This window comes from Sinohyriopsis cumingii, chromosome 15 (assembly GCF_028554795.1).
Source record: "Sinohyriopsis cumingii isolate HCF-2022 chromosome 15, ASM2855479v2, whole genome shotgun sequence".
Lineage (NCBI taxonomy): Eukaryota > Metazoa > Mollusca > Bivalvia > Unionida > Unionidae > Sinohyriopsis > Sinohyriopsis cumingii.
In genome coordinates, this window is record NC_142975.1 from 57562917 (window position 1) to 57579053 (window position 16137).

A 16137-nucleotide genomic window follows, 5' to 3' on the forward strand; every position below is an offset into this window, starting at 1 on the left:
TCAGAAATAAAAAGGATATTTGGAATTTAGGGAGAAGGAAATTAGAAGAATTTTGTAAGTTCATTAAAAACAGTTTTTGGAGAGATGTAATTTTGGCAGTATCTAAATGGAAAGAAGAACCGCAAAATCCTAACGAGTATCTATCCATGAGTATTTTAAATTTTGTCCCCCCTAAAATGATCTATCAATACAAATCCTGGACAGAAGCTGGTTTTGAAATTCTGAACGATCTAGTAGATGTTCACGGTAATTTAATACCTTTTGAGATAATAAAACAAAAAACTGGAAGCGATGATTTCTTGAAATACTTCTCCTTAATATCCAGAATTCCTAAAGCATGGAAAGATGCCATAAAAAACCACCTAGTACATAATAATTTTGATAAGCAGGAGGATAAAATAACGAACTTGCGAAAACAAGATTCACTCAAGTTTATTTACAAAGATCTTTTACAGGAAGCTAAAAGGCAACACACTGCGAAGCAAGAAACTTGGATGCAAGTATTAAATAAAAATATAAGTAGTGAGGAGTGGTCTGATATATATAGCCGGGCAAAATGCTGTACCAAGGATACCAAGTTGATCTCTTTTAACTTTAAATTAATCCATAGAATAATCGCTACTAATGATTTTCTTAAAAGAATTAACATATTTGATGACAACAAATGTACTTTCTGTAAGAGTGAAACTGAAAGTATTGAGCATCTCTTTTATGACTGCAGTATTACTTCACAGTTTTGGTACCGTTTTAATGAAGTTTTTGCACCTTTTTGCCCAAATATTGTACATCTGTCCAAAAAAGAAACATTTTTAGGAAGTGAACAACTGGACAGTTTGGGTAATTTTCTGCTTATTTTGGCAAAATATTATATTTATACTTGGAGATTCAATATGAAAAATCCTTCTATTTTTGCTTTTAAGCAAATAGTTGCAATGCATAAGAACATTGAAAATTACACTGCCAAGGTAAATAAAAAAGAGGACCAATTTCTTCAAAAATGGACCTCAACAATGAACATTTAACTTGTCTCTGACTTGAGGGTAAACAGGAACAAAATACTGTAATATCACAAAAGCCATGTCACCTAGATTTTGGCCATATGCATGTGTATATGCGTGTGTGTGTGTGTGTTTTTTTTTCTTTTTTACTTTCTCTGTAGATTATATTTATTATCCCTAGATTATCTGATAACCAGAAATGTTTGATTGTAAGGTGATCCTGGGATGGTTCCCCGACCCAGTGGTCAACCTATTACGGGGTTAATAAAAAAAAAAAAAAAAAAAAAAAAAAGTTGCAATAGACTGTCGACATTATACGGTAAATTTCTTGGTTACAATGCACACATACTGAAATGTATTTAATGCTTTTGTTGTTGTTGTTTCTTAAACCTACTATAATGCTGTAAAATTGATTATTGTGAATTAAATACCACAATGTCCAAAGTCCGCCACCTCTCTCTCTAGACCATCGTAGCAAAATAACTCGTAGAAAATCCATGAAAAGACGAGTGTAGAGGATTTTCGCTTGTGTAATACAACGATGTCTCTGGAATCATGAATGATGGTAAAAGTGAAGTTAAACCGACCAACGAGAGAGAGAGAGAAAAAGAGACAGACAGACAGAGAGAAACAATTGTATGGTCGGTAGTAATGTGATTTAAAGCAGAATAATGACTTAATTAAATTGCAAATGTATTAAATAGTTTAGTTACCTCTTGTTGGTTCGTTATTTTGCTTAGTTTTTATGCTTCACTTATTTCCATGGACCAGTACGTGAATGGCTGAGCGTTCGGTGTTTGTAGTGTTCTATTTTCTTCACTAAAACCATCCTTTATGTTTAAATCATACGTGTTTCTTGTATTCATCTAATCAATGTAAATAAAAATACAAACGTAACTTATTAATACCCAAAGGTGATTGTGAATAGCCACAAACATATATAATTACATTTTGTAGCGGACACACTCGGCAGGTATGTGAGGAGTTCATTCACTCAGTCAATAATAGTTGCCTGTTATCAATCTTAACTCGGTTCAAAGAGCAAATATATGTATTTATGTGTGATATAAATGAAAATATATGCACATCATGTACGCTGTATCAATGATATAACACTCGGCAAGCCTCGTTTCCTGTTAATGAAAAATGTATATATCTCGTGGTCTATCATTGCTACAGCGTACATACTATAAATATACAATGGGTATTTCAAACGTTCTAAATATTTGATCAGAATTTATTTTGTTTCTTTGGATCTGACTTTAACTCTGTAGGATTGACAAAACAAAGTTGTTTGACATAATCTGTCGCTGTACGTGCAGGACACTGCGTGTAGTGACCTTAAACTGTTGGAATGGAACATTTCTTCTATGGAACGCAAAACAAAGTATATCTATCTGTCTATAAATAAGTTGACGCAGTCACACTTGACTATTAAGTAACGGATTGTGCGCGGTCAAAGATAAAGTAAAGATGGAAATGATAGGACAGTCAGAAGAGTAATGATAGGAAAGGCAAAAATAAGTAAAAGAGTGTCAGTGTACGTTTTCGTCGCTTTATACTCAGACCAATCCAGCTACCGTAGCGGCGATGAGATAAGGAGCCTCAACCGGCATAGCCCTGAGGATCACTAGGTTTTACTTGTAGCTGACTAGTTCATTTGCGTGTGGTTTTGGAAAGCTCCTGCTTGTGAGATACCAGGTTAAGAGCTTCTTTAATTATTGATGGTACTTTGTTCCAAGTCCCTATTGTACATGAGAAAAACCTGAACTTGAAACAATTTTTCGATGCTGAATTTAATTGGAACTTTTTCCTGTGGTTTGTCCTAGTTTGGCTATATACCAGGGTCATGTATTTGTCCACTGGTATGTCCACTAGGTTGTTCGCAGTCTTGTACAACATTGTCAGCTGGGCTTTGGTTCACCTGGATTCGAGTAATTCCCACTGGAGATGGTTCAACATTGCATTGACACTAATAGTGTTGCGATATTTATTTGTGGTGAATCTAGCAGTTCTCCTCTGAACCATCGCTATCTTATTTATTACATCTTTATTACGTGGGTTCCTCACATTTGAGCAGTACTCAAGACCTGGTCGAACCAGAATGAAATATGATGCACTTTTTACTTCATTGTTGATTTGGAGGTTGCGGCGCAGGAAACCAAGGTTACTGTTCCCTTTTTTCACTATCTTGTCTCTGGACAATTCAACCCCGAGATATGTTGTTGCCTACGCATTGGCAGACTTGTTCCCCTTAAGAGTATATTCGTACAAGATTTGTGATTTCTTCCTGTAAACTCTTAGGATGCTGCATTTTTCTGGGTGGAACGACATACCACAAGTTCTTTTCCAGAGGACCAGTTGGTTCAGGTCTTCTTGGAGGATCTTACAGTCCTTGAAGGCATTTTTTTCCCGGTAGACTATACATTCATCTGCAAAAAGTCTTGTGTTGGATTTGGCACTCGCAGGTAGATCATTGATGGACACCAGAAAGAGGATGGGACCCAAAACACTCCCTTGAGTTACCCCACTAACAACCGGTGCTGTTTCTGTTGTTGCTCCATCTACTATAACTCTCTGAGATCTGTCTGATAGGAAATCTCTGATCCATTTATGGGTATAACCCATGATGCCATAGTGGTCCAAGGCACAGAGGAGTCTTTCATGGGGACACGATCGAAAGCATTACTAAAGTCAAGGATAGCAAGGTCATACTGCTTCCCTCTGTCTAAGGATTTGGCGAGCTCATCCACTAGGGTTATGAGCTGTGTTTCACACCTTCGTCTGGCATGGAACCCATGCAGGCAGACTGTTTGAATGTTGAAGTGATCTAGATGTTGCATCATGTTGCTGGCTATGATATGTTCAAGCATTTTCATCACATGCATGTAAGAGAGACAGGTCGATAATTGCTGGCCTGGAATCTTTCTCCATATTTAAAGAAGGCTGTAACGTTTGCTGTTTTGCACACATCAGGGACATGACCTGTTGAAAGTCACTTCTGGTAAATATAACTCACGTATGGTGCACACTCTTCTGCTAGATCTTTCAGGATTCTTGCCGGAAACATGTCTGGTCCTGTAGCCTTCTGTGGGTTAATTTTCCGCAACAAGTTGTATACACATTCTTCAGTAACTTGGATGTCAGGCACTCGTGTGTAACGATCTCCATGTAGGATTGATAGATCACTCTCATCCTCTTGTGTGAAGACTGGCTGGTATTGACGATTCAGGATGTTAGCCTTGTCAGATGCCTCTGAATATAGTTTCCTGTGTTCCTTGAGTGGTACCACACCACAGTTGTCTCTACTTAAGGACTTAATGTAGTTCCAAAATCTATTCTGCTTGTTTGGTTGTTGTTCTGGATTTGGATCACTAACTTCTATCAAGTTTTCGATATATCTCCAGTAGGCCTGCCGTTCTAAGCATTGTGATCTTGCTTTTCCTTCTTTATGGTTTCCGATTTCTTGTTTTTCCTGTTGTTTTCTGTCTTGCAAACAATTTGTTCCGTCTTCTGTTTTGGGCTATAATGGATTTGTCTATCCAAGACTTGTTTGTTTTGTTTCCAGATAAGGTCTTAGATGATATAAATCTATCCATTAACCGTTTGATGTTCTCCTCAAACATTTTCCATTTGTCATTTGCAGAAAGGTTATCTGCTTCACGTATGAATGATTCTTGTAATGACCTCAATTCTTCACGTATTTGGCCATAGTCTGCATTCCTGTACTGGAAGACTTTACGAGCTGCTTTCTTCACTTTCATTTGTCGTAGGCTGGACTATACATAAACTGCTCCATGGTCAGCAGTTCCTGGTATGACATCACACTTGTTGATTAGTGATTTGTTGTTTGTGAAGAAGCAGATTTGAAGTAAATTCAGTTACACGTGTTGCTGCATCTACAACTTATTCCAGGAATGAATCCTTTATGATATTTAGTAGCTGCTGCCATTGGGCATTGTTTGTGGCTTGTGGCAGTGGACACTCATTCTCCCAATCAATATCTGCCAGTTTGAAGTCTCCTCCTAGCTATACGCGCGCACCTCGTGGGATTCTTGAAAGACATGACCGAAGCTGATATAGGGAGTTTGGTTCGGTAAAGGATGGAGGTTTGTAGAAGGCACCAACGTATAGGTCTGATGCCCCTTTAACTTTGGTTTTGTCCCAAACGAACTCAAAGTTATTAGCTGCCTTAAGTTCTTCTGGCTCGCAACTGGAATACTGGTCTGATACTAAAAGAAATACCCCCCCCCCATTGGGATCCCTCTGGACGATCTTTGTGGTAGGACCTGAAATTTGATGGGAATACTTCAGACGAATTTATGTTGCTATCTAGCCATGATTCCATGCCAATAAGAATGGTGGCTTTGATAGCGGAGATCATATTGCTTAGTAGTCCCTCCTTTCCAGGCCCCTTTATAGATTGACAATTAATGACTAGGATTCTCATGGGCACGACAGTTCTACTTCCAGTCGAACCATGTGTTGCAGAGGTGCTTCTCTGCTTGTGTGGAGGTGAAATAGCATTTGGGTTGTTAAAACTTATCTCACTGTCTGCTTGGGTACCGTCACTGAGGCATTGGTAATTGTTACTGGTATAGAAGACAAAAGTGTCAAATATTCCAGTGGAGAAGTTTGGTATATTCCCAGCTTACATTGTGGAGGCTTTTGAACACGGCATCTGGAATACCCATACACTTTTGATAATACCATACTTCGCATGAGTCACAGCACACACAAGGTGTTGTCCATTTACAGGCTTTGTTGTAGACCCCGCAAGGAAACTTGATGGTTTTTGGGTCCGGACTTGGTCATGGTGCATATGATTCAGCTAATAAAAAAGGCCACATAGATAGAAGAGAGCGAGTTTGTTCCTACAGACTGGTCCTATTACCTTCGAAATTGTTATTGTTAGAGTGGTAATAAGGTGGGTGGAGAACGATAAGTTTGGACGATCCCGAATCAGTACTGGTTGTGTGTTATTATTGTCATCTACTGGGAACGTTTGGGTAAATATTTTGTGTATGGTGAGGGCAAGGATAATAAGAAGATAAGCTAATTCGGTGTAACATGTTTTTAACTTCTGATATCTATCAAGTAAAAAAAGAAGAAAAAGAAAGAAAAGAAAATGTTTACCATTTAGGGTTGCATTGTGGGGATTTGTTGGTGAGTAGCCAGTGTTGATTAACAGAGAATACCTTCCATTTTAAATCGAAAATAGTTTGAGCAAGGATACTATCATATTGTATTATAGGATATGTTCCCCAACACCAGAGAAGTGGTGTTGTTTTATAGAACCTGGCCTGATTTTGTGGATTTGTTGAAAAAAGTAGTGAGCTAGAACAGGAAATGACCGTCGCTCGCCATTTTGGACCATTTCCGGGCGCTGTTAGAATACCCGCAGACCGTAATTCTATGGCATATATAAAACCTTTGAGGCGGTTTAATCATTTTAAAGATGATCGCAAATCCATGCAAGATAATCTACGTTGTGGAAAACTGTTGTGATAATCTACGTTGTGGAAAACTGTTGTCTGTGACTGGTGAGAGAGAAGTTGCTGCAGTGACAGGTGCAATTTTAGAAGATACTCTACACACAGTGAAAGATATTTATTTTATCACAGTTAATAATTTATTACCTGTTTTAATATATTAAGGAATCATTTGAAGCATAGAAAGGTATGTGCAAGATCGGTCCTGCATTTGTAGATGGTTAATTAAAAACCCCTACGCAGATTTAAATCCCAGACAGCAACCCACCAAGTTTGAAAACAGTGACCAGAGACATTTTAATGAAATTGTCAAAAGTTATGAAACACTACCAAACCTCACCATCCATGCAATAGTACCGAGGTTGACAATGTGCAGTGTATAAATCAACAAATGTGACCGACTTTCTGAAGAAGCACAACATTCTAACTTTGCCACATCTTCCATACAACCCTGATTTAGTTCCAAGTAAGTTTTGATTGAATCCTGTTATCAACGATTCACAGAGGTCATATGGTTATAACTGCAGTTTTTCAGCATATCAACACCATAAACAAAAGTGAATACAAAATGGCAGTTAATACCAGTAAATGAATCATTGAGTAATAATGTGTGTACTTGTACACGGGGAGTACTTTGTGAAAATGAACTGACGTACTATTCACCGATGAAGAATGTTGTTCTACAGCGTACGAATATCACTAATATTCAGAACGTTCCAAACACTCCTGCTACGCCTTTGTTTTATGCCAAGATTATTTGATTGTTTTAACATTAGGGATTCAAAGTTGGACGTAAGATATTGTAGAGATGAAGCAAAGTTTATTCGCTACAGATAGTTTCCTTTTCAATTGACATAAATTTTATTGTTAGGTATAGTTACGCGTGTGTCTGAGTTCATATCTAATGTAAATGTACACAGTTAAGAGCGTCTTATAGGTGATATGTATGAACTAATCATGTCTTTTTGTTTGGTTTGATCATCAAGTTTGAAATCAGTGATTCCATAAGTTAAATATTTGGACATAAATAAATTTAGATCTAAATGAACAAGGAGAACAGTGTCATATAATCTTGACAAGCTGTAACATTGTGAATTAAGTTAGTTACAGTGTCATATAATCTTGACAAGCTGTAACATTGTGAATTAAGTTAGTTACAGTGTCATATAATCCTGACAAGCTGTAACATTGTGAATTAAGTTAGTTACAGTGTCATATAATCCTGACAAGCTGTAACATTGTGAATTAAGTTAGTTACAGTGTCATATAATCTTGACAAGCTGTAACATTGTGAATTAAGTTAGTTACAGTGTCATATAATCTTGACAAGCTGTAACATTGTGAATTAAGTTAGAGTCACAGTGTCATATAATCTTGACAAGCTGTAACATTGTGAAATAAGTTAGAGTCACAGTGTCATATAATCCTGACAAGCTGTAACATTGTGAAATAAGTTAGTTACAGTGTCATATAATCTTGACAAGCTGTAACATTGTGAAATAAGTTAGTTACAGTGTCATATAATCTTGACAAGCTGTAACATTGTGAATTAAGTTAGAGTCACAGTGTCATATAATCTTGACAAGCTGTAACATTGTGAAATAAGTTAGTTACAGTGTCATATAATCATGACAAGCCGTAACATTGAGGATAAAGTTGGAATGACAGTAATATAACCTTCAAAAGATGTAGCATTGATAATAAAGTTAGAATAGCCGAGGCACAGAACTTTAACAATCTGGGTCACATTGAAAATGAAGTTCGAATGATAGTCACATAATACTGACGGACAATAACGTTAAGAATACAGTTTGGATGACATAGTCACGTGTCTTTAACAGTCTATAAAAGTGAGATAAAGTTATAATGACGGAGTCACAGTACTTTAACCACCCATAACACTGAGCATAAAGTTAGAAATGATAGTCACAGACCATGGCATGCTATATCATTATGAATAAAGTTAGAATAAAAGTCACGTAAACCTAACAGGCTGTAATCTTGAGAATTAAATTACAATGATAGTCACATAACATTGACATAAAGTTACATCGAGAATATAGTTAGAATCACATAACATTGACGTACAGTTACATAGAGAACATAGTTAGAATCACATAACATTGACATACAGTTACATCGAGAACATAGTTAGAATCACATAACATCGACATACAGTTACATCGAGAACATAGAATCACATAACAATGACATACAGTTACATCGAGAATATAGTTAGAATCACATAACATTGACGTACAGTTACATCGAGAACATAGAATCACATAACATTTACGTACAGTTACATCGAGAATGTAGTTAGAATCACATAACATCGACATACAGTTTCATCGAGAACATAGAATCACACAACATTGACATACAGTTACATCGAGAATATAGTTAAAATCACATAACATTGACATACAGTTAAATCGAGAACATAGAATCACACAACAATGACATAAAGTTACATCGAGAATATAGTTAGAATCACATAACATTGACATACAGTTACATAGAGAACATATAATCACATAACATTGACATACAGTTACATCGAGAACATAGAATCACACAACATTGACATACAGTTACATCGAGAATATAGTTAGAATCACACAACATTGACATACAGTTACATCGAGAATATAGTTAGAATCACATAGCACTGACATGCAGTTACATCGAGAACATAGAATGACAGTCCCATAACTATGACAGGCTGTAACAGTGAGAAAATAATTTGAATTACAGTCACAGACGTAGAAAAATTGTAACATTGATATGTTAGAATGAGAGACACAGAACCTTGACAGTATGTAACTCTGAATAAAGTTTGAATGACTGAGCTTTTGAGATTCTCATAACTTCTTGGGCTCTCCTACATTTCCTAATATCTTAGATACTCCAAGTATTGTATCAGATTTGGGTATTCTGAGCTTTAGCATTATTTTCCAGCTCTAACCATTTCGAAAGTGCTGGTCTTGCGTAGAAGTGACATGTGCATAGTATATGTTCATATATTAAAAAGCCCTAGTTGGTACATATTCAGTAACATATTGGTACTAGCAAGTTTGTTGTTTCATTGTTGATTAAAATTAGACTTTGATATTGCGCTTGAGTTTTGCAATAAAAAATGTTTTGATAATGAGCCCGGTCTTTGGATACATTGGTAGATGTTTTAATACAAGACCAGTTGTTTTGATTGTCCAGATGGGTTGATAGATGATTAATTGTTTTGATACAGGGCCATATGCTTTGCTGGGATCTGGTTGATGTTCTGATATAGGCAACTTATACTGATAACCATAACATGACTGTTTTAATATTTACTGTATGAACTGCTTTGGTTTCACTTGCCTTGAATGATCCAATAGTACAATTTATTCAGCTAATGAGGTGTTCCACATTTACTCATGGATTACGTATCAACGCTGATTTTCGTCATAATTTGTTTGGTTTAGTTAGCAGGTAATCAGGTCCCGAGGTCATAAAATCATTCTTCTACTCATCTCAAAATTTTGATTCTCATCCGTCAGTGTTAAGTCGACTGATCAATCATATATCATACTTTTAAGCTGAGTATAAGTTTCGGAATGAAATTATCTTTAAAAATAAAATACAAACATCACAAAATACTAACAACTGTACGGTCACTATGCCATACTAAATACCCAAACGGGAAATAAAAAGTTTCAGGCAAATATTCGGAAGTAAAATATATTTTATTTAAGGCGGCCCATGCGAGAGAGTGAAGTATAGAAAACAAAAAATAAAGGAAATATGGAGCTCCCTCGAAGACGGCTGACCTTTTAAAAATAAAGCCCTGCGAAGTTCGACACACAAATATAGCACACATTAAAACACTAACTTTGTTTATTTTTCATAAAAGTAAAACACCGCTACTTCGCCAAAATTCTAAAATGAAATAAAAACCATTTAATTGTTTAAACGAATCTTAAGATCCAGTCATAAGGATCATAAGACAACCGGGCTCGATGTGAAATATAAAGCTATCCCTTACACGAATACAAATTACAGCACAAACAAACATAGCATACTCACCTATAGCATACACGGGATATAGGGACCTCTAGCCAAGGTCACAAGATTAATAGGAGAGGGATTTCGAGTTAGGTGACACAAACCTACTCGGAAGAACAAACCTATAGAACGCACTAGGGAATTAAATACCCCGTCAAAAATTCAGCAAAATTTTTGAACAAAATTCTTTTTAACTAAAAATACCCAAGCAACATATCGGGGGGATTCAGTAACTCATAAAAACACTTTACTCTTTGGCTAGGTAGGGAGGCATCTGTCTGGTATCCCCCCCCAAAAAAAAATAAAAAAAAATAAATAAAATAATTATCTTTAAAACCAAGAGACACGGGTAAATAAACTGGTTCAAAGAATATTTTATGAAATAATGTCCGAAAATGTTTTCAGATTCCAAAATATTTGTATAAATCGATTCTGAAGTAATAAGCCATGCTTTCTTTAACATGTTTCTGGCTCATCTCTTGTGCGTTGGTCATGGTACATAAAGTCACTTACTAATCAGCTTGGCTGAACAGGACCTTTCAATATGTTGATATGTACACATATCTGATTCAAATACACCGGGTTTACTTCATGATCGTGAAATTCATACTACAGCAGTAGTTCAGTTGGTCAACAAAAGTTTCCCATGATGCTCTATCTTTCTGTTTTAATTTCTTGAAATTTTAGGTTGATAAATTATATAGAACAAAAATGGTGTAAAGTAGATACCATGCATAACTGACCGTACTGCAACTTCACCCATATGTCTGCTATACTTAATAATTGACCAAACACAGTGATTGCTGATACGACTATCGTAAAAATCAACACATTAGACACTTACACAACTGACCGTATTTTAGTTTAAATAAACACCTTGAATATAAATACCTGAAATCACCAAGCAGTTTGAAACTTGAAATCACTGTCATCAGCAGTATCATAATGAAAAAATTGTGACCAACAAATGTTCAGCAAATGTACAAATGAATATGATAATGATGAATAATATACACTGAGTTAGGTCAACTGGTCATTTTTCAAACACAGTATTCCTGATTTGCCTTGTAATTAGATGCCGCATACAACAATTATATAAATAATACCGTCTTTGCTTTTACCTGACAGAGTACTAAAATTTGTTATATTTGCAAATAGTCCAATATATATACTGGTAGGTTTTTAAATTTCTCTGATTCCAATTGTCTGGTACGCCTAGTTTGATTTTCGCTACTTGCAACACAAACTTGTTTTCACACGTATCTGTGAACACAGACATTTTGCCGTCGTAGCGACACAGAGTTTATTCCATTTTGAATCAACTAGCCGACTCTCGTCTAATTGCTGAGCAAACACGCAGCTGCCATCCGCCGTGAGTCTCACACAGCCTTCAGTCAACGGTCATAAATCTTACTAACACTTAACCAGCAAGAAAGTTAAATTCACAGCCGCAATGATGGATATTTTCTGTCTAATTCCTCAAAATTTGTCTGGACCAAGGACAATTTTCGATAAAATTTGTTACAATACATGCTCAAAACCTTAAAATCTTTCGGCTTCCATGTAGATTTCATGAAGTAGATTTCTATATTTTATAGCAGCATATGCTCTTCAGTCACGCTAAATAATGTTATATCAGAACCCTTTTCAAATTTAGCATGGTCCGCCAAGGTTGTAGCCTTTCTCCATTATGGTAGGTATTGGTATATGAATCATGCGGGCCAAAAATATCTACCTAAAAGAAGAATTAATAGAACACACAAGATCCAGGTACATCCGAGACCTGTAAAAATTCCTTGTTTTCAGAAAATACCACCGGGTTTTGCTGCACAAAAAAGCCTGTCGAAAAATGTTTATATTGGTGGAATGTACTGTGAAGCATTTGAAGCATAAATAAACTTTCTAAATACATACTTTTCCGACAAAGCCTGGGAAAATTAAATTGTTAAAAAAGTCATAAATTCAAACAGAGATCGATTTGCATTGGATAAATATACAAATCTTGTATTGTTACAACTTTTGACTACGCTGATTACATTTGGGACAATTGTACAATGCGTGATAAAGAATTCCTAGAAAAAAATAAATGTTGAGGCGATGAGAATAATAAGGGGTGCAACCAAAAGTGCATCTCCTTCACAATTGTGCCATGAACCCAGCTGAAAAAAAAAATATAAAAAAAAAACTCAGGCCGTCAAAATCGTAATCTATTTAAATTTTTTATATTTTATCATGGACTAGCTCCCGCATATTTTTAAGACCTGATTCGACCGTTATTAATGAACACGTGACCAACTCTTTTCGATCTTCAAATGATCTTCTACCATCAATGTATAGAACGACCTTGTTCGACAGTCCATTTCTACCTTCTACGATTCGAATATGGAACTTGTTACCCGTTGAAGTGAAAAACAACCCTTCAATATATAATTTTAAAGCCTACTTGAACCGCGATAAAATAACCACTTCATGTTACTACTGTGCTGGTGATAGAATGTCTTTGTCTTACTTGCCTCTTATGTGATTGACTCATCAAAATTACTACAACTAATTCCTTTCCAACAAATAAAAGTGGTAGTTATGGAATTATTCAATCCCTTTGTAAAATAAATATGACATTTGATTGATTTTTAATGCTTTCAGTCTGTCCTTTCGCTCATACGCCACTAGCTAATAAATTGATTAGTTTTTAGGCGCTTTTGGTGTGCCGACTAACCCAATTATAGTCTTTTCGATTACAAATGGAGAAAGTGCGGCAAGCGGTCTTGATGCGTCTTTGGACTGAATGACCATGAAGCGTGTAAATGACTCCACGCCATATGGTTCATCGTCTGATAAAGGGTTTGTTCTCTTGAGCTGACTCTTTTTTTAAATTTTCCATTATGTTTTGGTTTGTATTCATCGTCCGTGCTCACCCGCCCACCACGGAGCCTAGCAAGAGGACACTTCTCAAGTGTCAGGGATACACAGATGGCATACTCAAAATGTTAAGATAGCTCCCGATTGACCAGTTAAGCCAACGTCTTCTGCGAAGTGTTCTGAGAAAGGATACAAAGGGGAAAAAAAAGAAAGAAAGTAGCAAACCGTAGGAGCTACGTATCAAAAGAGATACAATTAAAGGAAAAACGATTAAAGAGAAAATGAGAAAAACAAATGAGAAAGACCTACTTGGGCTCAACGGGACAAGCTGATTTTATTTTAAACCGGTCATATCTCGACCATCCATCTAGTAAGAAGTAGGGGCCAAAATAATGTATTGAATGTGAATATGTTCAAGCTTTCTTCCATTTGATATTCTTAATTGTGAAGCATGTTTAACATTGCTACCACTTAATATTGTCCCATGTGAAACATGTTTAACCTTTCTTCCATATGATATTTTCCCCGTAAGACACGTGCCCCCCCGTGACTCTTTGTTTGTGATGTAATACATAAGTTTCAGCTTTAATTTTCAATAACGAAAATTAATCATAGACCTATATAACATATTTACAGCAACCGTCATCATTTCTATTATGTATTTGTGAAATAAGAATTCAACTTTTCATTTTAATGGCATTTTTCACGATTGTTCTCCATGAAATTGGTTTTAAATAGCTTCAGTGGAAAGTGATATAATTGACCGCTTATATATGATGAACAAATAAAACATAGATTTATCTGTTACAAAATGTTTATATTTCTTGAATGCTAAATTCATGACCTAAGAAGTAGTTTAAGCCAGAGGCAAGTCTTATCTAATGATCCTGTGGAGTCTATATGGCTACTGGGAATGGTCTCTGTAACTAAGCAATGCATGCAATGATTATTGGGAATGGTCTCTATAACTAAGCAATGCAATGCAATGGCTATTGGGAACGGTCTCTGTAACTAAGCAATGCAATGCAATGGCTATTGGGAATGGTCTCTGTAACTAAGCAATGCAATGCAATGGCTATTGAAAATAATATGATATTCATGCATATCAATTTCATTATTTTATAACAAATACCATTTTTGTCATTATTAAAATTCTTTGTTTGGGGAAGGGAATGTTTTGTTTTTACACAAATATTATTGTTTGTTAGGTCTTTAAATTAATTAATTAGGTCACGGATCTCATTTTATTATATAGTAGTAAAACCTGTATGTATCATGTACTTCTTTACGAGGGAATCGCATTCACGATAAGGGAGTATATGCTATGACTCTCATGGACAGTGCTTTAGTGTATAATGTACTTAATTATAAGACAGTCTTGCGAAAAGCTGGTACAATCTATTGATGTCATTGAGCAGCATTACAAAGAAGATGTGCTGTGCTAATTTATACGTACGGATTATGGAGTGATCCGCACACATCAATGGCTCATGATGACATGCTCATTCCAATACCACATCTTCTCAGCCATGTTTTCATTAATATTTGTGCTGAACTAGTTTCCAAAAAATTCAATTTGTAAAACCAGTGCTTTTTGCTTCTTGCATAGCTTGTGATTACAAAATGACTTCATTTATAAGAAGTCATGTGTTACTTTCTTGTTCTGTAGCAGTGTGAACTATTAAATAAATTGCACGCAAAACGCCATAAAAGTCTGTCTCTTCTTCGACAGTATAAAAGACAAATACTGTATTACAGTTTAATAATATCAATAAGAATCATGTAAAAGTCTTGCGTACTTTTCTGACTTTATTTATCATTGCCTGAATAAGTACACTGCGGAATTGCATTATTACAATCACAGAGGAGTATAAAAGGTTAGGTTTTGCCCTTGTTGAAAACCCTTTGGGGCACTTCCATCCGTACGCGACTTGATCACGTGTGTGGCCTGCTTATACCCCTGCGAACAAAATAAAGGAAACAACAGGTGACGCTCGCGTGTGGGCTAAATTTTCATTGGGAAGGTGTAGACACGATGACGGGTGGAATGGCCCCAAAGGAGACAAAAAAGGCAGAACAGGCAGTTTCATGCTACTTGGTTTTACGAAATTCAACGTATTAATGTCACTAAATGAGAAGAGATATTAAGCACACTAACTCGATTTTGTAAAAAAATAAAAGTTCAATAAATTTAATAAGTCATTAAGGTGAGGAGAAACGACAACGAAATGGATATAACATGTTTACAACGTCTCGTTTATCACACACACACACACACCCCCTCTGAAGATTTGTGAAACAGGCTATACACCAAAGAATTTCTTGATGCTATCGCTTATTGACAAGTTGGTTAGCAGACGATAAAGAAGGCGTGGAACAACTTGCACAGTTAGAAACTTGGATTTAAATGTGTCTCTGTGTGTGTATGTGATTTGGATTTTTAAAGTAGTTTTAAAAAATTTCTAGTCATACTGCTAGGATCTCTGCATTGTGGCAGTTTATAGTAATGTCTAACAGTGGGGCATCATGCCGCATACATATAGCACGATGTCCCACGCAGTCACATTATCATGACACCAGGCCGGCCAAGTCCTAACACTAGCCTCTTAATGCTGAGCGCCAAACGAGACAGCTGTATGTACCATTTTTATGTCTTTGGTATGACTCTGTCGGGGTTCGAACCCACGACCTGCTCGCATCAGAGGCGGACGCCCTAACCACTAGGCCACCGGAACGGTCCT